Here is a 15,255-nt window from a genome sequence, read left to right as displayed (position 1 = left end):
TGAAGGGCATAAGATAGAGAGGAAAGGTTGAACATTATGGATGCTTATTATTCCATTCTTTGAAAAATCAAATCAATGATTTAGGGAATCTTGCTACGTGCAGTCCAAGATGGCTTATATTTGCATAAAAAATATGGTCATTGCGGAAGTTTTCTGCGGGTAAATGAAATGTACGCAGTTAATAAATTCTTGCGTACTGAATACATCACTCCAAGGTACACCGAAACATACACATCTGGAGGAAATGCTCCACCAGAATGTACCCAAAAAAAAAAAATACAAAATTTTTCGCTAAAATATAAACACAAAAAAGGGGTAAAATCTTTGATACATGTCCCCCAATGTGTCTAAGGAAAACAAAAAGGTGAGACCTCATTGAGTAAAAAATCGAAAATTGTTTCCTTCAGCTGTGAAGAAACATGGCCTGGTCAGATGGATCCAGATCTCTGTGGAGAACAATTGCCTGGTCATATGGATCCAGATATCTCTGTGGAGAACAATTGCCTGGTCATATGGATCCAGATATCTCTGTGGAGAACAATTGCCTGGTCATATGGATCCAGATATCTCTGTGGAGAACAATTGCCTGGTCATATGGATCCAGATATCTCTGTGGAGAACAATTGCCTGGTCATATGGATCCAGATATCTCTGTGGAGAACAATTGCCTGGTCATATGGATCCAGATATCTCTGTGGAGAACAATTGCCTGGTCATATGGATCCAGATATCTCTATGGAGAAACATGGCTTGGTCAGATAGATCCAGATCTCTGTTGCACCATGCTGATAGAAGAGGCAGAATTTGGCACAAGCAGCAGGAGGAGACATAATGATGTAGGGAATGTTTACTTGGCACACCCTGGCTCCTTTTAAAGGGGTACGATGCCCCTAGACATACGATGTCTGATCGCGGGGGTCCCACCGCTGGGGGCCCCCATGATCTCGGCTGCGGCACCCCAGACATCCGGCTCACGGAACTTCGCTTCCTGCCGAATGATGGCAATGCGGGGCAGAGGCTCATGACGTCACGCCCCACTCGTGACGTCACGGTCAAGCTACCTCAAGGCAAGTCTATGGGCGTGACTCCCATAGACTTGCATTGAGGAAGCTTGGCTTATCTTCCACTCCGGGCCCAACTTGGAGCATGGGCGGAGCTTTGTGACATCACTGCTGCTGTTTGCTAGCAGCAGGGCCCAGCAGAGAACAGCAGCAATGATGTAACTAAGCTCTGCCCCCATGCTCCAAGTCGACCCCAGAGCGGATGAAACTGAAGGGCATACCCGGAGAACCACAGCACGGAACGGGAGCAGGTAAGTATCTTTGTCATCAGTGTCACCTGCATTACCTGTCTGTAAAAGTTTGAGCCCCTCCTCCCCCATTTCCCATTTTTTAAATAAAATAATGTAATCAAAAATAAACATATATGGTATTGCCACATGCGTAAATGTCCGAACTATTACAATATAAGGTTAGTTAAGCCGCCTGGTTGATGGCGTACACATAAAAAATACCGAAGTCCAAAATTGTGCATTTTTTGTCACTTCATATACCATTAAAAAAATAAAACTAAAAATAAAAAAAACGATCAAAAAGTCACATAAAAAAAAATGGTACTGATAAAAACTACAGATCACAGCACAAGAAAATGAGCCCTCATATAGCCCTGTATACAGAAAAATAAAAGCTTATAGGGATCAGAAGAGGACAATTTTAAGCATTGATATTTTTACCGAATTCTGCACTGCATAGAAACGAAATCCCCCAAAATTTACAGTTGTTTCACCCCACAAACAATATTTTTTGATTTCGCTGTAGATTTTGTTATGAAATGATTTATGTAGTTACAAAGTACAATTGGTGATGCAAAAAAATCAAGGTCTAGGTCCCTTATGTAGGTCTGTAGGTGCAATATTGAAAGTGTTAGGATTTTTAGAAGGGGAGGAGGAAAAAACTAATTGGCCTGGTCCTTAAAGGGGTACTGTGGTGGAAAAATGTTTTTTTCAAATCAACTGGTGCTAGAAAGTTTAACATTTAACTTTAATCTTAATTTAGATTTGTAAATTACTTATATTAAAAAATCGGAATCCTTTCAGTACTTATCAGCTGCTGTATGCTCCACAGGAAGTTGTGAAGTTCTTTTCAGTCTGACCACAGTGCTCTCTGCTGCCACCTCTGTCCATGTCAGGAACTGTCCAGAGTAGGAGCAAATCCCCATAGCAAACCTCTCCTGCTCTGGACAGTTCCTGACATGAACAGAGGTGGCAGCAGAGAGCACTGTGGTCAGACTGAAAAGAACTTCCTCAAGAACATACAGCAGCTGATAAGTACTGATAGGATTAAGATTTTTTAATTTAAGTTATTTACAAATCTGTATAACTTTCTAGCACCAGTTGATTTGAAAAAAATAGTTTGCCACCGGAGTACTCATTTAAGGCCAAAATTGGCTTGGTCCTTAAGTGGTTAAAAGGGGTATATAGTTCCTCTAGAGCAGACCTGGGCATTGTACGGCCCGCGTGCCAAATATGGCCCTTTGATTGGCTCTGACCGTCCCGCGCTGACTGTTGGGCCGTACAATGCCCAGGTCTGCTCTAGAGGAAGTGTGCTGTGCCACACAAAACAGTCTGTCTCCCTGTCAGCTGTGCTCTCATGACAATGTGACCAATTAAACGCTTGCTGCAAAGAAAGTTCCCTCATGGTGAATGCCAACATTTTTTTCCTGTCGTGGATTACCTATATGGACTGTTTGCCTGTACGTTTATATACTACTAAGCACCACATTTGAGTCTGTTTTAGGGTACGTTCACACGAGCGGACCCACAGAGTATTTTACGCTTAAGATCCGCCGCTGAAGGGCCACTGCATGGTGGCTTTACATGTGCCTGCTTGGAGTGGCAATACACCGCTACGTGCAGACACACTGAAGCGATGTGCGAGTTGCCGTGCATTGCGCGGTGTACTTGCACACATCGCGGCCGCCCCTCTGTTACATGAGTGAGAGCAGCTGCAATGGGCGAGTATACTGCACATGCGCGCTGCGACTTTCACATAGTAGTGTGTCTGCTTGTAGCGGCGTATTGCCGCTCTGAGCCGGCACATGTAAAGCCACCATGCAGGGGTCCTTCAGCGGCGGATCCGCAGCGTAAAATACGTTGTCGGTCCGCTCGTGTGAACGTACCCTTAAGCTGGATATTGAGGCAGTGCTGGTGCTGTTTCTGTTTACTTTGCTAGAGAACATAGACATATTTTAGATTGTAACATGCAAAACTGTTTAAACTATTTAAATATGACGGTAATGAAATGGCATAGCGTAAGCGTAAGGGTACATTCCCACACGGCGTATTTGCTGCGTATTTGCTGCTGCGTATTTTATTTTCTCTGTTGAAGTCAATGGGTAGGAAAATAGGCAGCACCAAATACGCAGCAAATACGCAGCAAAATACGCCGTGTGGGAACGTACCCTAAAAAAGAAAATAGCTGAATTTTGGTCACTTTATATGTCAGAAAAAAAGATAAAAAGTGATCAAAAATCTAATCTTATCTAAAATTACATGGTACCAATAAAATCTACAGCTCAGGGTGCTTGAAAATAAGCCCTTATACAGCCCTGTATACAGAAAAATAAAAAAAGTTATAGGGGTCAGAATATGGCAATTTTAAGCACACTTGTATTCTTAAAAATTTTTTTTTTTTTATAGTAGTTAAAAACAACAACCTGGGTATTTTTGTAAATGTATTGACCTACGGAATAAAGATAACATGTTATTTTTATGGTAAAGGGTGCTGCATAGAACCGAATCCCTCCAATTGTTGCAAAATAGTTTTTTTTTTATCATTATTTTTATTTCACCTCACAAATAATTATGTTTTGGTTTGAGACTTTGTGGTAAAATGAGTGATATCTTTACAAAGTACACTTGATTTTGCATAAAATAAGCCCTCATATGAGTCTGTAGATGAAAATTTTAAAGGGTAATTGCTTTTAAAATATAACAAGAAAAAAAAAATGAAAAATGAAAATTTTACAGCTATTTTGCTGCTATTTAACGGGTTCTAAGGAGCTAATCTCCTAAATGTATATAATCAGATCATCAAACTTTTAATATTACATAAAGATAACCCAAGTAAACATAAAATGGTGTTTACAAGTGTGATTTTCAGATTTTCATGTATTATGGGAAAAAGCGACTATCCATGGCTTTAAATGAAAATAGTAATGCCCACCTTGTTAAAAAGGAGTTATCCAGGAAAAAACTTTTTTTTTATATATCATCTGGCTCCAGAAAGTTAAACAGATTTGTAAATTACTTCCTTTAACTCCTTAAGGATGTAGGGCGTACCTGTACGCCCGGCCCCGGTGTTTGAAACGGGGTCACGCCGTGACCCCGCATCACACCGGGTCGGTCCCGGCTGCATTGATCATTGTGCCGCGCGCTGTTAACCCTTCAGACGCGGCGATCAAAGTTGACTGCCGCGCCTGAAAGCGAAAGTAAACGCTTCCCTGCAGCCCAGTCGGGCTAATCGGGACATCACGATAAAATCGCGATGTTCCGATCAGCTGGGACGCAGGTGGAGGTCTCCTTACCTGTCTCCGCGGCGTCCGATCGTCGATTGATTGCTCCAAGCCTGAGCTACAGGCTTGAGCAATCAAGCCCCTATCTCACTGATCCGTGCAAAACTATGGCTTTGCAGGGATCCGCATAGGAGATCAGTGTGTGCAGTGTTATAGGTCCCTATGGGAGCTATAGCACTGCAAAAAAAAGTGAAAAAAAAAAAAGTTAACAGAGGTCATTTAACCCCTTCCCTAATAAAAGTTTGAATCACCCCCCTTTTCCCATAAAAAAAAAAAAAAGTTGAACGCCACGTCTAAAACTAAAGTAAAACCTTCCCAGCTGCTCAGCGGGGCTGATCGGGACTACCGCCGTGAAAATGCGGTGTCCCGATCAGCTGGGACACGAGCGGAGGTCCTCTTACCTGCCCCCGGCATGTCCCCTCGGCAATTGATTTCTCCAAGCCTGAGATGCAGGCTTGAGCAATCGACCGCCGATAACGCTGATCATTGCAAAGCTATGGCTTTGCAGTGAACAGTGCTGGCAATCAGTGTGTGCAGTGTTATAGGTCCCTATGGGAGCTATAACACTGCAAAAAAAAGTGTAAAAAAAAGGTTAATAAATGTGATTTAACCCTTTCCTTAATAAAAGTTCTAATCACCCCCCTTTTTCCATAAAAAAAAACACCATGTACATAAAAATAAATATAAACATATGTGGTATCGCCGCGTGCGTAATGTCCGAACTATAAAAATATATCATTAAACTGCATGGTCAATGGCGTATGCGCAAAAAAATTCCAAAGTCCAAAATAACGTACTTTTGGTCGCTTTTTATATCATGAAAAAATGAATAAAAAGCGATCAGAAAGTCCGATCAATACAAAAATGGTACTGATAAAAACGTCAGATCATGGCGCAAAAAATGAGCCCTCATAGCACCCCATAAGCAGAAAAATAAAAAAGTTATAGGGGTCAGAATATGACAATTTTAAACGTATAAATTTCCGCGCATGTAGTTATGATTTTTTACAGAAGTACGACAAAATCAAACCGATATAAGTAGGGAATCATTTTAATTGTATGGGCCTACAGAATAAAGATAAGGTGTCATTTTTACTGAAAAATGCACTGCGTAGAAACGGAAGCCCCCAAAAGTTACAAAATGGAGTTTTTTCTTCAATTTCGTCGCACAATGATTTTCTTTCCGTTTCGCCGTAGATTTTTGGGTGAAATGACTAATGTCACTGCAAAGTAGAATTGGTGGCACAAAAAATAAGCCATCATATGGATTTTTAGGAGCAAAATTGAAAGGGTTATGATTTTTAAGAGGTGAGGAGGAAAAAACAAAAGTGCAAAAACGGAAAAACCCATGGTCCTTAAGGGGTTAAAAAATCTTAATCCTTCCTATAATTATCAGCAGCTGAAACTGAGTTATTCTTTTCTGTCTGGCAACAGTGCTCTCTGCTGACATCTCTGCTTGTCTCAGGAACTGCACAGAGTACAAGAGGTTTGCTATAGGGATTTACTCCTACTCTAGACAGTTCCTGATACAGACAAAGGTGTCAGCAGGGAGCACTGTGGTCAGAATGAAAAGAACAACTCAACTTCCTCTGTAGAATACAGCAGCTGAAAAGTACTGGAAGAGTTAAGATTTTTTAATAGCAGTTATTTACAAATCTGTTGATTGTTTGCCACCGGAGTACCCCTTTAACCCCCTAAGGACTCCGTTTTTGCACTTTCGTTTTTTCCTCCTTACCTTTTAAAAATCATAACCCTTTCAATTTTCCACCTAAAAATCCAAATTATGGCTTATTTTTTGCGTCACCAATTCTAATTTGCAGTGACATCCGTCATTTTACCCAAAAATTCACGACGAAACGGAGAAAAAAAATCATTGTGCGACAAAATCAAAGACAAAACGCCATTTTGTAACTTTTGGGGGCTTCCTTTTCTACGCAGTGCATATTTCGGTAAAAATGACACCTTATTATTATTCTGTAGGTCCATACGGTTAAAATGATACCCTACTTATATAGGTTTGATTTTGTCGCACTTCTGGAAAAAATCATAACTACATGCAGGAAAATTTATACGTTTAAAAATGTCCTCTTCTGGCCCCTATAACTTTTTTATTTTTCCACGTACAGGGCGGTATGAGGGCTAATTTTTTATCTGAAGTTTTTATCGGTACAATTTTTGTTTTGATCGGACTTTTTGATCACTTTTTATTCATTTTTTAATGGTATAAAAAGTGACTAAAATAGGCTTTTTGGGACTTTGGAATTTTTTTGCGCGTACGCCATTGACCGTGCGGTTTAATTAACAATATATTTTTATAGTTCGGACATTTACGCACGCGGAGATACCACATATTTTTATTTACACTGTTTTATTTTTTTTTATAGGAAAAGGGGGGTGATTCAAACTTTTATTAGGGAAGGGCTTAAATGACCTTTATAAACACCTTTTTTTACTTTTTTTTTTGCAGTGTTATAGGTCCCATAGGGACCTATAACACTGCACACACTGATCTCCTATGCTGATCACTGGCGTGTATTAACACGCCTGTGATCAGCGTTATCGGCGCTTGACTGCTCCTGCCTGGATCTCAGGCACGGAGCAGTCATTCGTCGATCGGACACCGAGGAGGCAGGTAAGGGCCCTCCCGGTGTCCTGCAAGCTGTTAGGTGAAATCGTGGCGGTCCCGAACAGCCCGACTGACTAGCCGGGATACTTTCGCTTTAGAAGCGGCGGTCAGCGTTGATGAGCGCCGGGACCGACGCGATGTGATGCGGGGTTGCAGCGCGACCCCGCTTCATATCGCGGGAGCCGGCGCAGGACGTAAATATACGTCCTGCGTTGTTAAAGGGGTACTCCGGTGAAATCCTTTTTTCTTTTAAATCAACTGGTGGCAGAAAGTTAAACATATTTGTAAATTACTTCTATTAAAAAATCTTAATCCTTCCTGTGCTTATTAGCTGCTGAATACTACAGAGGAATATCTTTTCTTTTTGGAATGCTCTCTGATGACATCACGAGCACAGTTCTCTCTGCTGACGTTATTATAATAATAATAACACTTTATTTATTGTTGTCCTTAGTGGGATTTGAACCCAAGTCCCCAGCACTGCAAGGCAGCAGTGCTAACCACTGAGCCACCTTGCTGCCCTTAGCATACATCTGCTATGCATGGTTGCTAAAATGGACAGATATGTCAGCAGAGAGCACTGTGCTCGTGATGTCATCAGTGTTGCAAAAAGAAAGGAATTTCCTCAGTAGCATTCAGCAGCTAATAAGTACTGGAAGGATTAAGATTTTTTAATAGAAGTAATTTACAAATATGTTTAACTTTCTGCCACCAGTTGATTTAAAAGAAAAAAGGTTTTCACCGGAGTACCCCTTTAAGTAGAGTCTGTCTGCAAAAGTGAAGTTGGGTGAAGTGAAAATATCAAGATCTCAAGACAGCAAGACATCATGCCATTATCCAAAGAAATTTTAGTAACAGATGAGAAACAAAATAAACCACAGTCCAGTGAACCATGGTGAGAGCCATCATCCACAAATGGAGAAAATTTACCAAAAGAGCACAGCGAATATTTATTTAAAAGGTCACAAAAGAACCCACAACAACATCTAAAGAACTCCAGGCCTCACTTGCCTCAGTTAAAGTCAATGTTTATGACTGGGCGAAAATGGCATCCATGGTAGAGTTTGAAGTTGAAAAGCATTGCTAACAAAAAAGAAGATGAAGGCTCGTCTCACTTTTGCTAAAAACATCTTCATGGATTCCCAAGACTTTTAGTAAATAATTCTGTAGTCTGACGAGACAAAAGTTAAACCTTTTTGAAAGGTGTGTGCACCGTTTCTGGTATAAATGTAGCAAAACATTTCAGTAAAAACATCTAAACAGTCAAAATATGGTGGCGGTAGTGTGAAAACTTGCTCTCTACAAAAAAGTAGTGAAGGAGAATGCCCGCCATCAGTTTGTGACTGCAAGCCGAAGAACACTTCAGGTTTAGCAGTCGGACAATGATCCAAAACACAGTCCACCTCTGAATTGTTTAAACAAAAAACAAAATAAAGGTTTTTGAAGTGGGCTGGTCAAAGTCCGGACTTGAATGTGATTGAGAGGCTGTGGCATGATCTTAAAAAAGGCAAGTGGACCTAAATTCCTTCCCAAAGTTGTAAAAGACTTATTGCAAATGCTTCATTGCAGTTGTTACTACTGAAGGTGGCACAACCAGGTATTAGCCTTAGAGGGCAATTACTTTTCACATAGGGCCGCAAAGGTTGGGATAGCTTTTTTCCCCAAAATAAATGAATTGATCACTTAAAAACAGCATTTTGTGTTTACTTGGGTTATCTTTGTATTATATTATTTGTTTGATGATTTGAAACATTTAAAGGGGTACTCCGCCCCTGGCATCTAATCCCCTATCCAAAGGATAGGGGATAAGATGTTAGATTGCCGCGTTCCCGCTGCTGGGGACCCCGGGGATCGCCGCTGCGGCACCCCGCTATCATTACTGTGCAGAGCGAGTTCGCTCTGTGCGTAATGACGGGCGATACAGGGTCCGGAGCAGCGTGACGTCATGGCTCCGCCGCTCAAGACATCACGTCCCGTCCCCTTAATGCAAGTCTATGGCAGGGGGCGTAACGATCGCCACGCCCCCTCCCATAGACTTGTATTGACGGGGACGGGCCGTGACATCACAAGGGGCGGAGCCGTGACGTAACGATGCTCTGGCCCCTGTATTGCCCGTCATTACGTGCAGAGCGATCTCGCTCTGCGCAGTAATGATAGCCGGGTGCGGCAGCAGCAGGACCCCGCCGGGTGCTGCAGCAGCGGGACCCCGGTGATCTGACATCTTATCCCCTATCCTTTGGATAGGGGATAAGATGTCTAGGGGGCGGAGTACCCCTTTAAGTGTGACCAAAGTGCAAATAGAAATTCAGAAAGGGGCAAATACTTTTTTACAGTACTGTAGATATATATATATATATATATATATATATATATATATATATATAAGGCTGGTCTATCCACACTTCCCAGTACTATTACTTCTCAAAATTTACAAATATGTATATGTGACCCATCATTAACCCTTTTCACAGGCGCTCCTTGAGGGATGGATTGAGAAACACAGCTCTAATTTTCTCCAGTCTCCCTGTCTGCTGTTCACAACAATATGCAGTTTGATAAAATGCAGGTGAGTGATGATCGGACTGCTTCTAATTGACCTTTAAACTCCCCTGTATTCTAACAAACATAAGTACATATATATAATATATATATATTTTTTATATTAAACTTGTATTTACTGTTTTGTTAGGGGATAAAGCACCCACACGTTGACCTCACACTTTTAGGGGTTTACACGTGTATGAAATGTATTATAAATCACACGCAATGATGAGCTCACAGAAACAAGAAGATAAGTTCAAACACACATAATGATGAGCTCAAAACACTCAAAGTGGAGTTCATAAAATACGAAAAGTTTATACGCGATGAGGTCACACACTAATTCAACACAATGTGCTCAAACATATAATATGTTTACACTTAAAATAAGTTAAAAAAAACGTGAGACATGATAATAAGCCCAGTTGCCCATAGCAACCAATCAGATAACTACTTTCATTTTGCAGAGGCCTTGTTAAAAATGAAAGAAGCGAGCTGATTGGTTGCTATGGGCAACTGGGCAACTTTTCCTCTGGACAGGCTTTGATAAATCTCCCCCATATTGTTTAGAGATTGGAGCGCATATTGCGATAGTGGGGTGTGAGCGTTATATGTTTCGGGGTTTTCCTGATATAGTGCTTTATATTTTGTCTTGTTTGGAATTGAACCTTATATTTCCTTTTTGTGAAATTCTGTTTACATTGTATTATGATTCCACTGTTTACGTTTTTCTATTGTCCAATGTGTATTATTGCTTGAAAACTTTAATGCCATTTTTTTAAAAGAAGCGCATGGTCACTTGAATACACAATTCATACACACTTATACAATGATGCTCACATACACACCATGATGAGCTCACACATACAAAGTTAGATTCATGAGGTTGTCTTACACTTTGTTTAGACTTCGACAGCATTCACCCTATTGGAACACAGGGGCCCCATATCTCTGCATGTGAAAGCATATGTTTTTTTTCTCCATGCTGTGATTTCCACAGGGCGCTGACAATTGGAAGAAAAATCAGATGAACCCTTTTACCAATCAGGCTTCTTACATGGCTTTAGGTTCATGATACTTGTGGATCAAACTCAAATCTCTTGTGAGTTTCAAAAATTTGCTTAGTTCCTCTTTGGGATTTAAGTTCTTTTTAAACCAGCTGTTATAATGGGCCCTGACGCACATCCGTATCATAAAAACACCAAAAATAAAAGATGTATATAATAAAATGAATAAAAAATATGTTAATCTGATAAATCAATAACCATAAAATTTAATAAACATAATTTTATTTTACAAAAAATACATATATCATACACAAGCAAGAAAAATTAGTAATAATATATAGCTATATAACATACATAAAAATAGTAATCATTAGCGCAATTTGATAATGTGTATAATTATTTAAAAAAATATATTTTATATATACATATATATGTAAATAAATGAATTTAAAAAATGCAAAGGATAGCAGGGACGGGAAAAGGATATAAAAAAAGTTGTAAAGAAGGAAGACGTAAATGTCGGGGTCAACTGATCACCAATGGATCATAAAAGCACCTTTTACTAAAAGAATACGTGCAATGTGACACTCAATTTAAAGCATAACAAGTGTATTTAACCTTAAAGATAAAAATGTATAAAGTGCAATGTGCAACACAGACATATACGTGTATACAATAGATATAAACAAGGAAAAAAACAGTGCAAGAAACCAAAAAATAAGGTGCTAAAAGTAAAGGTGTCAGAATGTAAATACTTGACCGCACATGTAAAAAGAGGATGGGTTCCACGTCCCTGCAATCACCTCCAACGCGTTTCATACTCCTTGACAAAGCCGGTCACGGTGAAACGCGTTGGAGGTGATTGCAGGGACGTGGAACCCATCCTCTTTTTACATGTGGGGTCAAGTATTTACATTCTGACACCTTTACTTTTAGCACCTTATTTTTTGGTTTCTTGCACTGTTTTTTTCCTTGTTTATATCTATTGTATACACGTATATCTCTGTGTTGCACATTGCACTTTATACATTTTTATCTTTAAGGTTAAATACACTTGTTATGCTTTAAATTGAGTGTCACATTGCACGTATTCTTTTAGTAAAAGGTGCTTTTATGATCCATTGGTGATCAGTTGACCCCGACATTTACGTCTTCCTTCTTTACAACTTTTTTTATATCCTTTTCCCGTCCCTGCTATCCTTTGCATTTTTTAAATTCATTTATTTACATATATATGTATATATCAAATATATTTTTTTAAATAATTATACACATTATCAAATTGCGCTAATGATTACTATTTTTATGTATGTTATATAGCTATATATTATTACTAATTTTTCTTGCTTGTGTATGATATATGTATTTTTTGTAAAATAAAATTATGTTTATTAAATTTTATGGTTATTGATTTATCAGATTAATATATTTTTTATTCATTTTATTATATACATCTTTTATTTTTGGTGGGTTTACCCTATACGCTGTAGTGGCGTATCTATAGGTTATTTAGTGGTTGTTTTGGGTTTTCCCCAATTTTATTTAGACCACAGTATATAGGACTTTTTTAGGTTGTTTTTACATCCGTATCATAAACAACGTCATCAGCAGCAAGTGAGAGCCAACACTCTTCTCCAGCAGCGCCAGTAAATATACAGCCTGTATATGTGGCCTTCTTGGCTCTGAATCATCTACAAGAAGCAAATGGTGGAGAAGGTTTTAAGGACTCATTGTGTGTCCCAATCAGTGTTGGATGTCATCCATGTGCACATTTCCACTCTCTGTCTTTCCTTACAAGGGATGGTTAAAGCCATATATAAAGTATAATGGGATCCAGAATGGTAAATGTGCTGTTAGCTGTAAATTATAAAAGTGCATCACTGAAATACAGCTGTGCAGCTTGTAAGAACATATATCTGTATTAGGTCATGGTCTTAAATTCTGTCAGTATTTCAGCACCGCAACCCCCAATGTGTCCCAACCATTAGACATGGTCCAGGTCTGATACCAGTGGTGAAACGTCAGAATTATGCTCTTATTCCTAAATCAATGAGTTGGTCCACAAAAATCCACACAGACTCATCATTCTACAAAATTAGAAAGTTTTATTTCTATTTTACCTTTGAAGATTTCTATTTACAGAACTTGACTTTAGATATGGTGTTATTATCACACATACATTCATAGTCCAGGCCGTGAACTGGCTGCAGTCCTGGATTACAGCAGGATCTATACAGATGCTAGAATACTGGGCATTTCCCAACCATCAGGGGCCCAGTTGATAAGTGGCAACATTAAAGGGGTATTCCAGGCAAAAACTTTTTTTTTATATTTCAACTGGCTCCGGAAAGTTAAACAGATTTGTAAATTACTTCTATAAAAAAATCTTAATCCTTCCAATAGTTATTAGCTTCTGAAGTTTTCTGTCTAACTGCTCAATGATGATGTCACATCCCGGGAGCTGTGCATGATGGGAGAATATCCCCATAGGAGCTGGACAGCTCCCGGGACGTGAGTCATCAGAAAGCAGTTAGACAGAAAACAACAACTCAACTTCAGAAGCTAATAACTATTGGAAGGATTAAGATTTTTTAATAGAAGTAATTTACAAATCTGTTTAACTTTCCGGAGCCAGTTGATATATAAAAAAATTTTTTGGCCTGGAATGCCCCTTTAAGGTTCACTTTATTATTCTCTGTAAATGGATATCAAACCCCCCCCCCCCCTTCCCACAGCAGCCACCCCTGGATGGAAAAATGGTGACCAAACACGTGTAACACAGAAACTGCAGGAACAAGTTCACTGTCATTAAGAACAAGTTTATATTGTAAGTAACCAGTCGTATCTTCATTCATAATTGACTATTTTGTAAGCAGACATGTTGCAGCTCTCCAAAGGATAGAAGCAATGACATGTGAGCAGAAGTGTTGCAGCTCTCCGAGAAGTAGAGGAAATTACACATCGATTTCTGATTTGCCCCCAAACTATAAACCAGTAACTCCACCTCCTGTCCCCTACTGACTGTCATACTACAGGCATATCCAGGTAAAAGACAGCACTGTACATTACTCTAAAGCTTAAAAGTCAACTTCGCTATTATTCTTGTAGGCCAGATTTCTGGCATAGAAAAGTGAAACATTTTAGCGCAAGCTACAGTTTTCACTGCTCAACAGCGCCAACGCCACTTGTTAAGAAAAAGCTTTTTAATAAATCTGATTTGCCCACAGATCCCCCACATGTTTAGCAGCTGCTTGGAATCAGAACCTCCCTACCTTCCTCCAATCACAGGACAACCTTTTCCAAATTAACCTTTTATAGTCCACAAAGCCTGCGTTCCTGGAGCTGCCCCCTTGGTACTTAGCATAAAGTTAGGTTATTACAATCTGAACGTGTTTGAGTTGCATTCTTTTAGGGGACAAAATTCTGCATTTGCATTTCTTTTTTTCCTAACATAATCTGGAGCAGATGATAAAACTGTTGGGGGAGAGGAGGTATAATACTTCTTTACTTCTTACTTCTCATTTTATCTGTACCAAATTTGCCTTGTGGGACTGAGCATCCGCTGTTACTAAATGCAGCTCGATGTACATGGAGGGTTGTGGTTGTGGAGTACAGCGCTGCAAGAGTCACTGTTACTGTAACACATACTTGGCAGCCAGAGATCAAAATTCTTGCACAACAAATCTATTTTAGTGTTCTCAGTAAATCTGCAACAGCAGCGCCTGGAAGTGAGGTACCCGGGGGGAAGAGGCAACAGCCAGCTGCCGCAAATCAGGACTTCTGCTCCGCTGTATACAGCAAACACATTATCACACTGCGTGATATCCAACCAGAACAAAACTTAAAGGGATGGTTTACTGCAGCACTCTGTGCAATAAACATTACAGAGAAGATGGCTGATAAATGTAAAAGGGGTATCCTGGGAATTTTTTGTATTTCACTATGCTACAGGGGCTGTAAAGTTAGTGTAGTTCATAATATAGTGTCTGTACCTGTGTGTTACGGTTTTCTCACAATTCTTATGTGATTTTCACCCCAATATTTATTTTTAACAGCATACAAAATGACTGTTGTCTCAGCCTGTCTGCTTCAATGGGTGGAGGGATCACTTGGTGGGAGAGAGATCAATCTGCAACTAATGCAACAGCTGTAGGCACCCTGATTGAAAACCACAGGTCTTTTGGATGGATGCAGCTCATTTATGTTTCAATGGGTGGGGTGGCTGATGTGTGAGATGGAGGAAAATGGAATTGTGGGATTTGTATTCAAAAAAAGAAAAGTCAAACAGGAAATACCAGTTCACAAAAAGCTAGCCACAGTGTTATATTAATCTCACAACATAGCCGTTTAGCCCCAAGACAAGAGCAGATCCTTCCTAAGCATGTCCATTACGGTCTGCCAGGTACATACTAAAATCACCTTATGGTGGATAACCCCGAATAATTGTTTGATGATCAAAGGTTTCGCAGAAACCAGCTGTACACATTTACTCATTTATATTTTCATACT

General features: G+C 39.7%; 1 long non-coding RNA gene across 1 annotated transcript in view; it reads left to right on the top strand.

Moving 5' to 3' along the window:
- LOC130294548 (uncharacterized) overlaps positions 1 to 13,748 on the top strand; it is a 73,781-nt gene extending 60,033 nt beyond the window's left edge. The window contains exons 4-5 of the long non-coding RNA XR_008848532.1: positions 9,670 to 9,764; positions 13,623 to 13,748. This is a non-coding gene — a long non-coding RNA (uncharacterized LOC130294548). The remainder of the gene's footprint in view (positions 1 to 9,669; positions 9,765 to 13,622) is intronic.
- Positions 13,749 to 15,255: the final 1,507 nt, after the last annotated feature.

Source organism: Hyla sarda, chromosome 10, assembly GCF_029499605.1.
Source record: "Hyla sarda isolate aHylSar1 chromosome 10, aHylSar1.hap1, whole genome shotgun sequence".
Lineage (NCBI taxonomy): Eukaryota > Metazoa > Chordata > Amphibia > Anura > Hylidae > Hyla > Hyla sarda.
The sequence above is the reverse complement of the archived record's forward strand: the minus strand, read 5'-3'. Positions and strand labels throughout refer to the sequence as shown.